This window comes from Felis catus, chromosome A2 (assembly GCF_018350175.1).
Source record: "Felis catus isolate Fca126 chromosome A2, F.catus_Fca126_mat1.0, whole genome shotgun sequence".
Taxonomy (NCBI): domain Eukaryota; kingdom Metazoa; phylum Chordata; class Mammalia; order Carnivora; family Felidae; genus Felis; species Felis catus.
Window position 1 is genome coordinate 48,239,729 of NC_058369.1, and position 17,919 is coordinate 48,257,647.

General features: G+C 38.2%; 1 protein-coding gene and 1 pseudogene across 1 annotated transcript in view; both read left to right on the forward strand.

Annotated features, from left to right (window-relative positions):
* Positions 1-17,919, forward strand: part of GRM7 (glutamate metabotropic receptor 7) — a 1,171,176-nt gene that overhangs the window by 117,175 nt on the left and 1,036,082 nt on the right. The gene's annotated exons all lie outside the window — the stretch shown is intronic.
* Positions 17,362-17,919, forward strand: part of LOC123383945 — a 70,077-nt pseudogene continuing 69,519 nt past the window's right edge.

The window sequence follows — 17,919 nt, forward strand, 5'->3', positions numbered from 1 at the left end:
TAGCCTGGTTCCGATGTCAGGTCCAGGTCCTCACCTGCCAAGTCTTCTTGAGTCCAGCAGGAACAGTGGAGCAGGGCTGGCCCAAGGTAACCGAGAGGGAGACTGCCGAAATTCAGTCAGGGCACACCTTCTCCCTTGCGATTCCTTGTTCTGTCACTGCCTTGCAATTCTCCCAAGCTGGTGGCAACAATGGGCCAGCGTAGTTGGGTTTCCCAGTCAGGGAACCAAATATGTTACGGAACTAGGCTGGAATGCTGGTGGAAAAATCAAGTGCTCGGAGATCTTGGTGAGTCTGAGATTTATTTAACACTGGGGGGCTCAGAGGAGACTGTTTCTCCAAAGATCTGAGCCCCGAATGAAGGGTGGGAGGGTAATTTATAGTTGTCAGCTTCCATATCTGTGGCGGGTTTTCGCGTTTGTGAAACAGGGCAAGAAGAACCCGGAGGAGGGGTCTCCAAGCTACAGACCAGAGCTTGTTTTAGTCCCATCAGCCATCTTTGGCACAGTACTTTATTCTTTTCTCCAACAATACTGGAATTAAAATTTAAAAGCTTAAAAAAAATAATGCTCAACTGAAAAGAAATCCATAGTTCTTTTAATCCCTTCAGTGATACATTATGTAGTAGAACTATGTTATGTTCATGGAGAGTTTGATATCGGGTGTGTGTGTGTGGCATATGCGTGTGTACATGCATGCACATGTGTGCATATGTTTGTGTGTATGGTATGTGTATGCATGTATGTGTGTGTATGTGTAAGACAGAGAGATTTTGAAAAAATTAAGAGAGAATGGACTCAGAATTCAGAGAGTTTCATTTCAAATCATACCTCTGCTATTTTCTACTCTGCTTCCTCAAGCAAAATTAGTTCACTTCACTTAGACACTTCTCTTACATATAAGATTGTGATAATAACATGACCTATAGGGGTTGTGTTGAGGAATTAGTGATAAGTGCTTTTATTTGACTAATTACAGTGGGTGGTGCAGAATCAGTGTCATTCACTGTGTGACCTTTGATAAGCCCCCTAACTACTTGGGGTCTCTGTTTCTACATCTGAAAAGAAGGTCATTGTATGAAATTATGGTTTGATCCCTTTCAGATGTAAAATGTCATGATTCTTTTCATTGCTAACTGGACCTTCAGGGAAACAATCCCGTGACCTACTTTCTCATTAATATCATTTGGTGAACAACAGGACTAAATATTCTACTAGGCTGGAAAAATCAAAACATCATTATTTTACAGGTAGGTTTTCATTCTCCTTCTGAAAGTCTGGCAGATATTGGAATACTGGGAATATAGAGAAGGCAATTTCTGTTACATTTCCTGTGTGGTAGTAGGAGAGCTTATTTTACTCTCAGATAATTGTGCAGGTATAGCTTCCCAAATCCCAAAACCAGACATGGTCCAAGACTTGGACTTCTGGATTAAATTCAGTATGCTCAGTTAAATTTGAATTTCAGATAAACAACACATCATTTTTTAGTATAAATACTTTCCACATAGTGCATGGGATATAAGTTAAATTTATAATTTGCTTATCTGAAATGAAAATATAACTAGGAATTCTTATTTTTATTTGCTAAATCTGACAGCCTTATAACAAGAAAATTCACATGACTATTTTATTAAACTTCTGCCAGAAGTAAAAAATTTACAACTACCCTCAAATCTGTCCTCTTCTCAGTATCCCTACTGTGCCTCCTGGTTGGGACTTTTTGGATTGAATGTTTGCACTCCACTCCCATTCATATGTTGAAGCAATACCTGCCCCCACAGTTGTGATGGTATTTAGAGATGGGGCCTTTTAGAGATAATTAGGGTTAGATTAGGTCATGAAGTTGGGCTCTTCAGATGAAATTAGTACTTTAGAAAAAGAGTCCAAAGAGCTAGCTCTCTCTCTTTCCTGTTTGTGAAGCTCCAAGAAAGGAGGTTATCTGCAAAACAGAAGGAGGGTACTCACCAGGAACTTAATCAACTGGCATACTGATCTTGGACTTCCAGCTTTCAGAACCATGAAAAATAAATGTCTGTTGTTGAAGCCACACAGTTATGGTATTTTGTTATAGCAGCCTGAGCAGACTAAAGCTCACAGTATCATCTCTGAGGCTAAAATAGCCAGTGGCTTCCTAATCTCTTTGCTTTCATTTTGTCTTCTGTTTGCTTTGATGGAAGTTTCTAATAAAAAAATGCTAAGAGGATGAATTTTTTCACACCTCAGTAAAGTCATAGTTTTTGCGGTTTTGTATCCTCCAGTTCTTCATTGTCCTCCAAATTCATTAACATAGCATAAAGGTAGTAAATGGTTATGGGAGACAATCACATTTTGCAGTTTTATAAGATAGTCTCTGAAATGACAAGGTTTTTTTCCAGGGTCTGCCACTTCCTACCTCTGGGGACTCTTTAATTTTTCTGAGCCTCAGTTTCCTTATTTGTAAAATAAAAACAACTGATACTGTCTGACATATATTCCTGTTACAGTGGTTGAATACATGAAATACATTGGTAGGTTGGAAATACTGAACACAGGGCTTGATAGAGAGTGAAGTGTTAGAAAATATTAGCTGTGATGTCATTTTCTTGATGCCCCTGCCTTTTCTCCCACCACATGACTGTACTCTTCAAGTTTATCTGTTATCTTATCTCCACTCCTGGAACAATTATACTTCTGCTATTCCTCTCATCCTTTTCACATGTTCTTCTTTCTGTCTGACATGCTCCTTCTTGTAGAATTCACTTTTCTAGGCTGGTAAAATATCATTTATTTGGGAGATCTTTCCTTGACCTTAATGAATATTAGTCTCTGTCTAGAAGTACACTACTCAAAATGTCTTATTGATCTCTAAAATCATGCAGAGAGGAATAATTTGTTAAGTCTTTCATCTAAAATGCTCATTCTGGCAAATCATCAGCAAGGTATAGCATCCTCATTTGAGTTCCTTAGGAACAGAGCTAGAGGCAGCCAGAGGCTGAGATTTGGGTGCATTATTACTATTGAGGAAGTGCTTTCCAGGAAGTGAGGAGTGAAGGAAGCAGGACAGGGAAGAAGTAAATCCAAAAAATTATGTGGACTCAAAGTGTGGGTTTAGTGTGATACTGTGGGAGTGAGGCGGTATACTGGGACATAATTTGTACCAGAGTTGTCCCTCCATCTGGTAAGAGGCTAGCTTGTTTTGTGCGACCATCACAGGCCGCCTCAATAGGTGAGGATCAGGAAATGGGACTTGTATAATCTCTCAAGGAGTGTCTCCCTTTCTTGGCCAAGGGTTATTTTCCAAAGAAGGTCACAGAATTACCTGCAGGTCATCTGGAGGATGAGTACACTGGTCTGAAAAGAGGATCTGGGCAAGGCACCAGACATCTACTAGAGTCTTTTAACTGGAGAGAACTTAAGACCCTCCAATTTAATACCTTTATTTTACTACCAAAGAAATGAAAAACTAGAAAATGATTTGTCCAGGTCCATTGTATATTAAATCTGAGCTGGGACTAGAATTTGGGTCCTCTGTTTTCTAAATCAGAGTTGTTTCCACTACAAAAAAGAACATTTATTTCTGCAGTATTTTCTATTAATGAACGGGACTTCATATCCACTTACTTATTGCCATACTTTTACCCAGACTCTAGGTCCCCAAGGCATGCTAGCTGACCTATTTGAAAGGTACAACCTTTGATCAAGGCAAGGAAACTAACCTGCCTGCCTTGAATGAGTCAAGTTCACAATGCTCATGGAGGATAGTTTCAACTTGTTGTTATTCCAAGGTTAATACCAACCAGGTTAATGAGGTCAAAATTGCATTTGTTGGGTCAGAGTATGAAGTGGTGTTTAGATGAAAAGAAAATTGTTAAAACTGACAAAGAGAGCTAGTGATAATGAGATGCTTAATGGTGTGATGGAGGAGAGAGACAGCTTTAACACTCTCCTAATGGAAGTTCAACTGATTTTTGCTGAACTTTCTCTTATTTCCTTTGCTCTTGCATAATGTATGATTTATCACAACTAAAACTGAGCAAGTGGATAAGTCAGGATTTTGAGATATGCCTTCAGACAGTCTTTAATCAGTTTCAAGGTTTTGTGATGTATAAGCTCCCTTTCCTCTTGAAAATAAACTTAGGTAGTACTTCTAAGCAAGTACTGAGGAAATGTATTTGTGGAAAATATAGTGGAAAATGACCAATCCTGATTGTGATTATTAGATTCGTTGAAAAAAATTACTTTTCTAAATTATTGCATTGGTGGGCAGAAATATCCAAAACCAAACAATATAATATTTATTGGGAATTAATTTGTCTTACAGTGTCTCCTTTCTTCATAAAATGGCACAACCTGTCACTTATTTCCATTCATTACCACCTCAGTCTTATAAATTTATTCTTCTATGTGCTTTCTAGGAAGCCAGCATCTTAATGCATTTAAGTACTCCAGAATTAAAGGTAGGCTATATTCATGGCTCTGCCACATTGCTGCTTAATAGCTCTTTGACCTTATAGCAGTTACTTACCTTCTCTGACCCTCAATTTCCATTTTTACAATGAACATATATATAATCTGCACCTTGGTATTGTAGTGAGGACTAAATGGGTTGTTCACATACAGTTCTTTGTACATAGTAAATTTGCATTATCATGCAAGAACATAATTGTTAGTATTGGTTTAAATGTGAAATATAAAATAATACTAGTATTAGGAAAAATGGGTAAATTCTACTATAATCTTGGAGGGGGAAAATTGTCTAACTGTGACCCAAAATCAAAAATAAGAAAAAGGAGGGGCACCTGGGTCGCTTAGTTGGTTAGGCATCTGACTCTTCATCTCAGCCCAGGTCTTGGTCTCAGGTTGTGAGTTCAAGTTCTGTGTAGGATTCTGTGCTGAGCATGTAGCCCACTTAAACAAGACAACACTGACAAAAACAACAACAAAACAAAAACAACAAGAAGAGATAAGTTGAACTTAAAACAAAAAAACTGAGGTGCCTGGGTGGCTCAGTCAGTTAAGCATCTGACTGGGTCTGATGATCTGGCTCGGTCAGATGAAAGCATCTGATAATTTCAGCTGTGGTCATGGTCTCACACTTCATGAGTTCGAGCCCCTTGTAAGGCTCTTTGCTGACAATGCAGAGCCTGCTTGGGATTCTTTCTGTTTCCCTCTCTCTCTCCTTCTCTCTGTGCCCCTCTCTTCCTTATACTCTCTTTCTCTCTCTCTCTAAAAATAAATAAATAAGCTCAAAAACAAACAAAACAAGCCAGCCTTTGCTTTGCTTAGCAATAATCAGCATAACTAAAGTTAAAACAAACAAACACCAATATCCCTGATGAGTATGGATGCAAAATTTCTCAGTAAGATACTAGCAAATCAAATTCAACAGCATATAAAAAGAACTATTCACCATGATCAAGTGGGATTCATTCCTGGGCTGCAGGGCTGGTTCAACATTCACAAATCAATCAGTGTGATACATCACATTAATAAAAGAAAAGATAAGAACCTGATATGATCCTGTCAATCGATGCAGAAAAAGCATTTGACAAAATTCAGCATCCTTAATAAAAACCCTCGAGAAAGTTGGGATAGAAGAAATATACTTAAACATCCTAAAAGCCATTTATGTAAAGCCCACAGCTAACATCATCCTCAATGGGGAAAAACTGAGAGCTTTTTCCCTGAGATCAGGAACACGACAGGGATGTCCACTCTTACCGCTGTTGTTTAACATAGTGTTGGAAGTTCTAGCATCAACAATCAGACAGCAAAAGGAAATCAAAGGCATCAAAATTGGCAAAGATGAAGTCAAGCTTTCACTTTTTGCAGACGACATGATATTATACATGGAAAACCCGACAGACTCCACTAAAAGTCTGCTAGAACTGATACATGAATTCAGCAAAGTCGCAGGATACAAAATCAATGTACAGAAATCAGTTGCATTCTTACACACTAACAATGAAGCAACAGAAAGACAAAGAAACTGATCCCATTCACAATTGCACCAAGAAGCATAAAATACCTAGGGATAAATCTAACCAAAGATGTACAAGATCTGTATGCTGAAAACTATAGAAAGCTTATGTAGGTAATTGAAGGAGATACAAAGAAATGGAAAAACATTCCATGCCCATGGATTGGAAGGATAAATATTGTTAAAATGTCAGTACTACCCAAACCAATCTAAACATTCAATGAAATCCCAATCAAACTTGTACCAACATTCTTCTCGAAGCTAGAACAAGCAATCCTAAAATTTGTATGGAACCACAAAAGACCCCGAATAGTCAAAGTAATTTTGCAGAAGAAGACCAAAGCAGGAGGCATCACTGTCCCAGGCTTTAGCCTCTACTACAAAGCTGTACTCATCAAGACAGCATGGTATTGGCACAAAAAGAGACACATAGACCAATGGAATAGAATAGAAACCCCAGAATTAGACCCACAAAAGTATGGCCAACTAATCCTTGACAAAGCAGCAAAGAATATCCAATGGAAAAAAGACAGTCTCTTTAACAAATGGTGCCAGGAGAGCTGGACCACAACATGCAGAAGAATGAAACGAGACCACTTTCTTATACCATTCACAAAAATAAACTCAAAATGGATAAAGGACCTGAATGTGAGACAGGAAACCATCAAAACCTTAGAGGAGAAAGCAGGAAAAAACCTCTCTGACCTCAGCCGCAGCAGTTTCTTACTTGACACATCCTCAAAGGTAAGGGAGTTAAAAGCAAAAATGAACTATTGGGACCTCATGGAGATAAAAAGCTTCTGCACTGTAAAGGAAACAGTCAACAAAACTAAAAGGCAATCAATGAAAAGGGAAAAGATACTTGCAAATGACATATTGGAACAAGGGCTAGTATCCAAAATCTATAAAGAATTCACCAAACTCCACACCCAAAAAACAAATAATGCAGTGAAGAAATGGGCAGAAGACATGAATAGACACTTTTCCAAAGAAGACATCCACATGGCCAACAGACACATGAAAAGATGCTCAACGTCACTTGTCATCAGGGACATGCAAATCAAAACCACACTGAGATATCCCCTCACATCAGTCAGAGTGGCTAAAATGAACAAATTAGGAGACTATAGATGCTGGCGAGGATGTGGAGAAATGGGAACTCTCTTGCACTGTTGGTGGGAATGCAAATTGGTGCAACCACTCTGGAAAGCAGTGTGGAGGTTCCTCAAAAAATTAAAAATAGATCTACCCTATGACCCAGCAATAGCACTGCTAGGAATTGACCCAAGGGATACAGGAGTGCTGATGCATAGGGGCACTTGTACCCCAATGTTTATAGCAGCACTTTCAACAATAGCCAAATTATGGAAAGAGCCTAAATGTCAATCAACTGATGAATGGATAAAGAAATTGTGGTTTATATACACAATGGAATACTACGTGGCAATGAGAAAGAATGAAATATGGCCTTTTGTAGGAACGTCGATGGAACTGGAGAGTGTTATGCTAAGTGAAATAAGTCATACAGAGAAAGACAGATACCATATGTTTCAGTCCTGTGTGGATTCTGAGAAACTTAACAGAAGACCAGGGGGGAGGGGAAGGAGAAAAAAAAAGTTAGAGGGAGGAAGCCAAACCATAAGAGACTCTTAAAAACTGAAAATAAACTGAGGGTTGTTGGGGGGTGGGAGGGAGGGTAGGGTGGGTGATGGGTATTGAGGAGGGTATCTGTTGGGATGAGCACTGGGTGTTGTATGGAAACCAATTTGACAATAAATTTCATATTAAACAAACAAACAAATGAAAAACTGTCAAACTAGAAAAAATTTGAGTTCTGCTGAGGGAATACCTCTAGGTAGGCACATGCTTCACTTCCCTCTACTTCAGGCTTCTTCCTAACATCCGCATGATTACCTCTTTCTTGTTCTGTCTACCTAGAACAGTCCTGTACATTATATCCTTCTCTTTCTAGAAGATACTTGTATCCACCCCTACTTTTTCTCTTTCTAAACCTCACCAGAATGCATCCCCCAGCTCCCCAAAAAAGAAAAACCTAAATGGGAGGTATGTATTTTATAAATAGCATACCCTTTGTCCTTGGCTGAGTAAATTTCCAAGAATATGACCACTCTGTGTTAGAACCTATTATCAGGGGTTGTGTGTCTTTCTTCTCATCCTGAGAATATTTACAGAGAAGTAAGAAAATGGTTAGAGGAAACGGGAGACAGATCCTAAGAATCCTCCTCCTTCCAGAAGTGGAATTTCCTGAAATGAAAGAGTAGTGAGCTCCCTGGTTGAATTCTAGCAACTATCTCCTTAGTCTCAGTTGCTCATGCGTTGTCTTTCTGACTCACAGGATAATAAAAATTGGGCGCTCAGCTTAAATGCTGATCAGATAGCATTTGTATCTATCCCATTTTAACTTTTTTTTTAAGTTGACCTCCCCATTTAACACTTGCATTTGCATTCATATTCCAGCATGATTATCCTGTGAAGTAATCATGTGCTGGCTATTTCCAAGAACTAGTGCCTACCCTTCACCCAGTCATGTGGGATTTTGTTTGCCCAAACACCAAAGATGGACAATGGTTTTAAATCAGTTAGGTACATTCTCCATGTCACATGGCAAGAAAGTAGAAAGATTGGAATTTAAATAAAAATTTCTTGACTCCCTAAAGGAAGCTCTTTCTACAAAGTTGAATCTTAAATATAATGTTACTCTTTTGTGTCAAGGAATTTGTTGATTCTAGGTTTGTGTTTGAGTGGGAAAAAGATGGAAATACTCTCACTAGACTGCACCTACCTTCAGATTCCTTTTATATTGCTGCCACCCTCTCCTTTTCTCTGGCTTGATTCAAAGACAGGGCCATTGCTATCTCTGGAGTTGCTTCTAAATGGATATAAAATTACACTGTAAGTGAGATCTTGAGTTCAATTATCTTAGTCTTTTCCATTTCAGTCTGTGCTTTGGATGCCTATCAAAAACTTCCCAACCTGGCTGTATGTAATTACGTTTTATATTCAAGTATTGAACTTTCTATCAATTCAATTGATTTTGTGGAACCAAATCCATAGATCATTCCCAATGAGAGAAAAGTGGGCTGACTGGTATCAGGGTCACTTCCTTTGCTGTTATCCTTAGTGTTATGAAATAATTTAAAGAGAAATGTAAATGAAGCTCAGAGGAAAACATGGAACGTTTCAGCAGAACATTTCTACTTAAAACATTAATTGTAATGAAGCTTTGACTCAATTCTACTATAGCTTAGATGTGGGAGTTTGCTAATAGGATATATTCAGTAGAGGAATTCACAGAACTCACAGGTGGTTAACATAGTATATGGTTCTTAACCTCCTTGGTGACTCATGGGCCCATGGACCACAAATTAAGAACCAGTTCTAGGAGATCAGTCATGGAGAGATCATAAATGTCTTGTGAAGTTTGTTTATTACCTCCTTGAAATTATTGAAAATTGCATACATGTGTCTAGTCAGTATTTGGGGGGATAAGGTCCAAGGATTTTATCAGTTTCTTGACCTCGAAGCAAGTATCACAGATCAAATAGTTTCCTTAAACTCACAGTTTTATGAAAAATAGTATTTTAGATTTTGCAGTTTACAGTTTATTATTTACAAAATAAATAAAGAGATATATTTATTTACCTCAGTGTTTAAAGAACCCTTTTCAGACACCATATGCATATTGTTTTGGAGTGGGACAAATTATGAGTAGTAGAGGAAAGCCATGCAACACATGGCTACTTAGAGGTTTTCTTGAGACTGAAATGTTTGTTACTATGCTTAGGCTTCCCAAAATAGAAAACCAGACTCAAAGTAGTTTTAAAAATGTAGAGAATTTGTTCATACAACTGAAAAGTACAGGGATAAGGTTTCACTGAGGTATAATGTTATCCAAAAGTTTATTTTGTGATTAGGGCTTTAGCTCAGCCACAATTAGTGGATCAGCTTTGTCCTCAAGCTGGCTTCTGTGTATGGACACAAATGGACATGGCAGGTCTATGTATCATGTTGTGTCAGCACAGTGAAGAGAAAGAGACCTCTTGATTGTAGCATTCCTTGGAGAGTTCCAAGACTGTCTCTTTTGGGCTAGCTCATTAGTTCACATCCCAACTACAGAACTCACTCATTATGGACAGAGGTACCAAATATGCTCATTGTTTTAGCTTAGTCATTGACTGTTCTGGAGGAGCTGAGAGTAGAGTCATCCTCCCTGGGGCCTCCTGGACATCAAAATGGAAAACTGGCGGTCTTAGAAGAGGAAGGGAAATGTATGAATGGTAGAGAAGCAGGAAGGTGATCATGACACTGAGACCATAGGCACATGGAAGAGACAAAGGCGTTGACAACAAGAACAAGGAAAAAGAATCTGGTGACGTAAGTGGTAACAAGGCTATTTAAAATGAAGATGCAGAGGCTGAGAGTATTGGAATAGTAGCCAAAATGCATGCAGCTGGTCATTGGAGGATCTGGGGCTCAAACCCAGAACTTCTAACTCCAAATCTATTGTACTCTCTACCATATACTGTTACTTTTACAGAGAACCTTTGAGTAATAATTTGCGAAGCCACTTTGGCTGTACCCCTGGCAATAAGGTGTGGAGTAATGTATTGTATAGACCAATGGCAGCTGCTAATTTTAGTTTCAGTTCCAAATCCAGAGAGTTCGGGGAGTGGCATGATTTTCATTTGCAGGGCACAGTAACGCTTTGCACTTCTCAGAGGCTTTTCAGCTGAGACTGTCAAAGGTCTCTGTAGAGATGAATCATCTCCTACTCGGTAATTGAGGAGCCAGAGGCAAAGGGTGGTGAATTAGCCAAGCCACCCCTCGAGCTACCCAGATGGCCTTGGTCTCCAATGAGCGGTTTATGGTTGTTTTCTACTATAAATAAGTACACGCACTCAGGAGCCTTGAGAGTCCAAAGACCAAGGGTGACCCAGAGAACCTGTGATTAACTTTTCCCTGGCTGGAGAGAGAAAATGGAAAAATTAAGTAGGAAAGTATATCTTTGCTAACATGAAAGTGCCATGACTCAAGGCAGCAGATTGAATTCTGCTCCTGGCTCAGGAAGAACATGACCTTGGGCATATTACTATTCCCCTCACTTTAAGATGAGGTGGCTGGGTAGACCACCAGGGAGGCCCATTTTAGCTTTAATAACCTCTGTTCTTCATTTTGGATCTCTTTTCCTATCTCAGCAGCTGGGGTATGGAACAAAATATCATTCAAAGCAAAGCAGACAGTGCTTAGATCAGTGCTGCTCATACCTAATGTGAAAATGGATCATTCAGAAATCTTGTAAAAATGCAGACTCTGATTGATCAGGGTGCAGGGGGAGCCCAAGAGTCTGCATTCCTAAGAAACTTCTGGTTGATACCACTGTGGCCCATTCTCAGCCCATATTTTGTACACTAGGAATAAAAAGGCTTTAGAGTTTAGTATGCTTACAGCATATCCATCCAGAGAAGAAAACAGAAGATGAGAAAGGGGATAGAAGAAGTGGTGACTATCAACACAAAATTAAAGAATGTATAAGTCAAATAAGAGTTTGAGACCTATAGATGAAAAAACAAAACTATACTTTGATAAAAGTATTAATCCAAACCAAAAAACTCCATCAGAAGAAGTTAAATGAATTAATGTCTTCAGGGTTGCTTGTAGTGATAGCTGATGAGGAGAACTGCATTTGGTTCTCTTCTTTAATTGGCATGACACTGAGAAATATGAAATAGGTTTTATTTTTTTTTATTTTTAAAAAAATTTTTTAATGTTTATTTTTGAGACAGAGAGAGACAGAGAATGAATGGGGGAGGGTCAGAGAGAGAGGGAGACACAGAATCCGAAGAAGGCTCCAGGCTCCGAGCTGTCAGCAAAGAGCCTGACACGGGGCTCGAACTTACCGACCGTGAGATCATGACCTGAGCCGAAGTCGGAAGCTCAACCGACTGAGCTACCCAGGTGCCCCTGAAATAGGTTTTAAAGGCTGCCTGCACTGAGCAGATGAGGGCATTCCCCATTATAGAGGTTTTATTTTATTTCTTAAGTGGCCTGGGGTTGTACTGCCAGGTAGACATGTATGCAAACTCCTACCAGGATCTCTAATTCCTGGTCCAGGATGATTCCTATTACATGGCACTGTTCCACAAGCCGAGTCATTTCCTCTATGCCCTACATTCTTTTTTTCTTTTTGTGTTAATGGAATTATTATATCCCTGCAATGAAATGCAAATCATTTTTTTTAAGTAATGACCGTGGTGATCTTGAAGCTTTTTGTGTGGACACCCTTCATTTATCTTTCACTGTAATTTCACTAATGAGCAGAAAAGGATCTGGACAAAAATTTGTGTGAAAATACCCAACATAAGATCTCGCAGTGACTCATTTCACAAGCTATCTTTTATTTCTCCTAATCTTGCTCCCTGGGTCATTGATGATCTCACAATGAGCCTAGTTGCAGGCCTTGCTTCATATGCTCCCTCTTGCATGTCTTTCAATAATAATAATTAGAGCTTCAAATAAATGCATATCCTAGAATGAATGGACTGTCCTTTATTCACCAAACCAAATGTAATTCAAGATTCTCAATTTTTTCATCACCATTTTTATTCTGCACATCCTCTTTGTTCTCTGCAGTGCTTTATCGACCCCTGTCAGGTTGAAAAGAAGCAGATAAGACAGGCAGCCAATCAGGATTTGGGAAGCATGTGCTGTGTGAATGCCACCTGGCTCTGAAGGAGCAGTAGGCTGCAAGCCTGGGCATTGCTTTCTCCCTGGTTTCAGTAGATTGCACAAGTACATTAGGTTATGTATTTACTGATAATAATATCACACTCACGCCCTTAATTTAGAAGGACACTGGGAAGAACATCATTCTGTTGGCCATTTTCGGGTATCCTGGTTACCTATTTCAAGTAAGTTTGATTCCAGGAGAATATTTTTGGTTATTAAAACCATAACATTTATAAGTCATAGGAAGATGGTTGGTAGTTCTCAAATACAACTCAACTCCTTAAGCATACACATGCTATTAAATTCAGTCCCTAACAATAAAAGTATTACCTCATTTAGTATTCTTGGTGAAAGTATAAAGCAGTTACTAATCATTCATCATCATATAATAATAGCAATAATAATAATTATTATTGTTATTATTATCAGCAGCAACAACAGCATCCCTTGTCTATAGGTGAAAAATTTATAGCCTGAGGAAGAGTAAGTAACTCATCAAAAAGTCAGGCACTTGTTGGTTCTAAAGCCAGTGTTGAAACTCAGCTCCAGAAATTTTGCTCTTAACTCCTATAGTTGGGCTTCCCTGGCTAAAGCCTAGTATTGCTTGTTCTGTTAAACGTTCTTCCTTGTTAGAGGGACTCCCTGAGAACAGACGTCCTGACTATCCTATTCCTGTAGTGATACCAGCACTTAGAATTGTGCTTACCACACAGCAAGGAATTAATGACTAACTGGAGAGACTGAGTTAAGAGGGTGAGATGAAGAGGAAGACAAGGAAGGGGAAGAAGAAGAAACCAAACAAGAAAACATGTGAAGCCTTGAAAGATTTCACTGTTTTCTGTTTAATCTGCATCTCTCAGGAAGCCACTGAAGGAAGGGCAGAAAGAGGACATGATAATGATGTTTGAGGAAAATTAAATCAACCTGACAATACTGTAGGTAGAACTTTCTGCAATATTGGGTTTAATGCAAAATAGTATTTTATAAAATATTCATTTAAAATCTGTCACACAGGGGCACCTGAGTGGCTCAGTCAGTTGAGCGTCTGACTTGGGCTCAGGTCATGATCTCGCGGTCCGTGAGTTTGAGCCCTGCATGGGGCTCTGTGCTGACAGCTCAGAGCCTGGAGCCTGCTTCAGATTCTGTCTCCTTCTCTCTGTGCCCCTCCCTGCTTGTCTTCTCTCTCTCTCTCTCTCTCTCTCTCTCTCTCTCTCTCTTTCTCTAACATAAATGAACCTCAAAAAAAAAATAAAATCTGTCACAAAAATTGGGAAGATACCTCAAAATGCTTTATGTGGTATAAATATATTTATAAGTAGTATAAATATATTTGCAGATATATGTATATACGCACACACAGATAGATATATATATAGATTATATACATATATATACAGATATATATGTATATATATGCAGATATATATATATAATATATATTATATATATATATATCTCACCAAGAAATTTTGATTAATTGATATTTTAGAAGGGCAGATGAGTCAGTTTATGTCATCAGTAGTTGCAGTTGTTCTTTTAAAATATAATTAAGGGGCACCTGGGTGGCTCAGTTGGTTAAGCATCCTATTTCAGCTCAGGTCATGAGCTCACTGGTTGTTAGCTCGAGCATCGCGTCGCGCTCTGTGCTGACAGCTCAGAGCCTGGAGCCTGCTTCGGGTTCTGTGTCTCCCTCTCTGTCCCCTTTCCCCTGCTCCTGCTCTGTCTCTCTCTCTCTCAAAAATAAAATAAACATTAAAAAATTTAAAAATAAAGATGGTAACTAAATAAAGTTATTTTATGTGACACAAAAGTACTTTTATTATTTGATTATAATGGTTTATACAAATGCTTTTTTTTAAACTTATTTTCTCTCCCTCTCTCTTAGTAAATTTTAGTGTCAATATAAAAGATGCTGAAGAAAATATACCATTTGACAATACATGTTGTATTTCATTAAGTTATAATTGCTTCTCACCTCCCTGTTCCTCTTCCTCTTTACCTCTAAAATTCCAATAACCAGTGTTGGCATAAAGATTTGGGTTTATCATCACCTAAAGCAAAGTGCAGTGAGATTGCCTACCATGATCCAGGAGCTTGGAAAAAGGAAAGGGGGAGAAGCATGCATATTTATATATTAAACCCTTCCCTTCTTTATGCCATTAAAATGTAATCTTTTATGTTTGTAAATTCACCAGAGAGGGTGATATTAACTTAGCTCCTCTCCCTGGGAATGTGATATCCAGCTGTGTTTTCATGATGAACTTCCATCACAGTAAACACTCCAGATGCCCTAAAGGTTTAGATGTAATGGGATTTGATCCATATCAATTTTTCATAATGTATTCCATGTTGAATTTTTAATCCTTCCCTCTTCAAAAACATTGGGATGTACTCCACCCTATATGGCTCCCTTCTGAGCCACTCTTTTGATAATTATAGAAAAAATTACTCATCATGTTTTCATTAACATAAATCTATCTCTGTTTTCATTACCACAACCAAGTGAAATTTGTCAGCAGTAAGAATATAGGTAAACAGAAACTTTTAAAGTCCTCCCAAAACCATATGCATTGTAATTTTGAGTTAAAGCCACATACAAAGTCAGTTTGAGATAATTCGATATAAAAAATAAAGAACTAGATTTAGCTGGAGAGCTTGAACTCAAAAGACACCTAGTACTGCTAACTCAGAATGAATATATTATAATAGTCTGTATTTTTATTCAATTTAACCTTTCATTGTTCAACAAATATTAATTGTTCCAAGTGCTGGGAACCTAGGAGTGAACAAGAAAACAAAAACAAAAACAAAAACAAAAAGACAACTGTGCCTGCATAGAACTTATGTTAATATTTGATATTATCTAAGAAGGGTGTGTGTGCATATAGATGGTCAGTAATGTTTGCACTCACTCTGCACATGCACACACACACACACACAAATCCATTTGATATAAAAATCTCCTTTGTATCTTCAGAATATTTAAAGTATAATTCATAGTAGAAATATGGTTTCCAAAATTAACTCCAGAAAATATATTTTTGTCCCTCATATTTGTCAGGCAGAATAGGTTTATAAGAAAGGGAATGAAAAGGAAGTTTTGATAAAATTGTATAAGTGAACATAATTTGAGGAAAACTTATTTGGAGGCTTTATTAGTTTTTTTTATTAGTGCTACAACAAATTACCACAAATTTAGGGCTTGAAACAAGATAAATCTAGTAACTTAACATTTCTGGAGGTCAGATGTTTTAAAATCAAGGTGTTGGCAAGGCTGTGTTCCTCCTAGGGACTGTAGGGGAAAATCTATTTCTTTGCCTTTCCAGCTTCTAGAGGCTGCCTGCTTTCCTTCGCTTGTGATCTCTCCCTCATATAACACCAGTCCTACTTCTGTCATTATCTTTTGTGACCCTGCCCGAGAAGCTAGGCTAATTTCTATATTTTAAGATCTTTAACATAATAATGTGTACAAAGTCCCTTTTGCCATAAAATAATATACAGATTTGTGGGTGAGGATACAGACATCTATTGGGACCCATCATTCAACCTGGTACAGAGTCTGATACATTCTATGAAATATTCAGGTTCTGACTTGAATATTTGTTCCTACGGTGCAAGTTTCTGGGGTCATAGATGCCACCTCTGAATCCTCAGGCTCTCTGGGTGTTATATATCATCTTTTAAACCAACTTCTGTTTGCATTGCTGCAGATAACATGACAATCAGAATTTCCTTGTTTCATCATTAGCAGGAATGCCATGACATTCATCAGTTAAAATCAACAGATGCCTGCTATTCCTTTAAATTTACCATTAGGAGTTGTATCTCTATAAACACACACATGCACATGCACACATTTTATTTTCTTAAATTTTTTTTCTATATAGTCCTTTCTGGTAGTGCTCTCAAATGAAATTTCTTAGGTTGCTTAGCTATGGCTATCTTTTAGAGTTAGAATTGTCAGTAATATAGGAATTAGTTGTATTTTATTTTGTATGTCACATTAACTTGTTACACACATTCATGTGTTTTCTTCTTTTATCTGAATTATTCTTTTAGCATCACTCATCCGAGACAATGCAATGCATATAGAGTTACATAATGACAGCGTTAAGTGCTTTTTGTAAAGAACTTAAAGATTCTGAATTGTGAAGTTAATTAAATAAATGGCCCTTTCTCTTGACAGCCCTAAATTATGATGGAAATGACTGAGAAAAATGATGCTATATAGTTTTTCCTATCCAACTTACATATCATGTTTATTGACATTCAATTTTAAATACTGAGAACAGTTTTCAGACTGGAAAAAGTAGTTTTGAAAAACATATAGATTTGTTAAGGTCAGGACAAGATGGTATAGAACCATGTCTTCCAGCTCATCCCCTAAATTAAAGAAAAAATAGGTGCAACTAAATATAATTATCAACCCTGAATGCAGCACAAGGGACAACCATCAAAGACCTCTGAAATGTGGTAAGAAGGTAAACTAAAATTAGGGACCTTAGGACTAGAGAAGAAACACAGCTGCAGAGTATTTTATGACCCCCATTCAACACGAAGGAGGGTACTTAGATTGAATGTTTCCTGACACCCAAACCAGGAACAGAAAGTAGCCCAGATAGCCCTATCCCCCATTCAAACTGAGCCAGAACACCATGGAAAATACAGAACTTGCAGGATTGGAAAGAGGATCAATTTGGAGGTCCACTAACAATAAGCCAGAGAAACACTCTCCTTTTCATCAGACCCGAGGTGAGACTTACTCTTCCAAAGAGAGATGCTAAAGCTGCTGTTGGCATTTGAAAGAGAAACATAAGAGATTTTACTCGGAGAGGGACCAACATGGCAGAGAAGTAGGGGTATCTGTATTTCCTGCATCTCTCAAACAAAGAAGGGCTAAAGCCAAAGGACTTTGAACCCCAAGAGTCTGGAAGGAAAAGAGAAAGAGTCTATCAGGGAGAAACTGGGACAACCTTAAGGGGCGTAGGGTTACTTCAAGGAACAAATCAAAGCACACCTGGTGGAGGGTCCAAAACATCACTAGGAGTAAGGAAGTAAAATAACCAAAGTCACAACAACAGAGAGCAAGTAACACTCTCCAAAAAACACCTCCTGAAGGTGCAGGCCTTAGACAGTGTATGATCCCCCCTTTAATATAGCAGTGCTAGCAGTTTCAGAGTATACAACAAGTTTTTAAAACTCATAAAGGACAG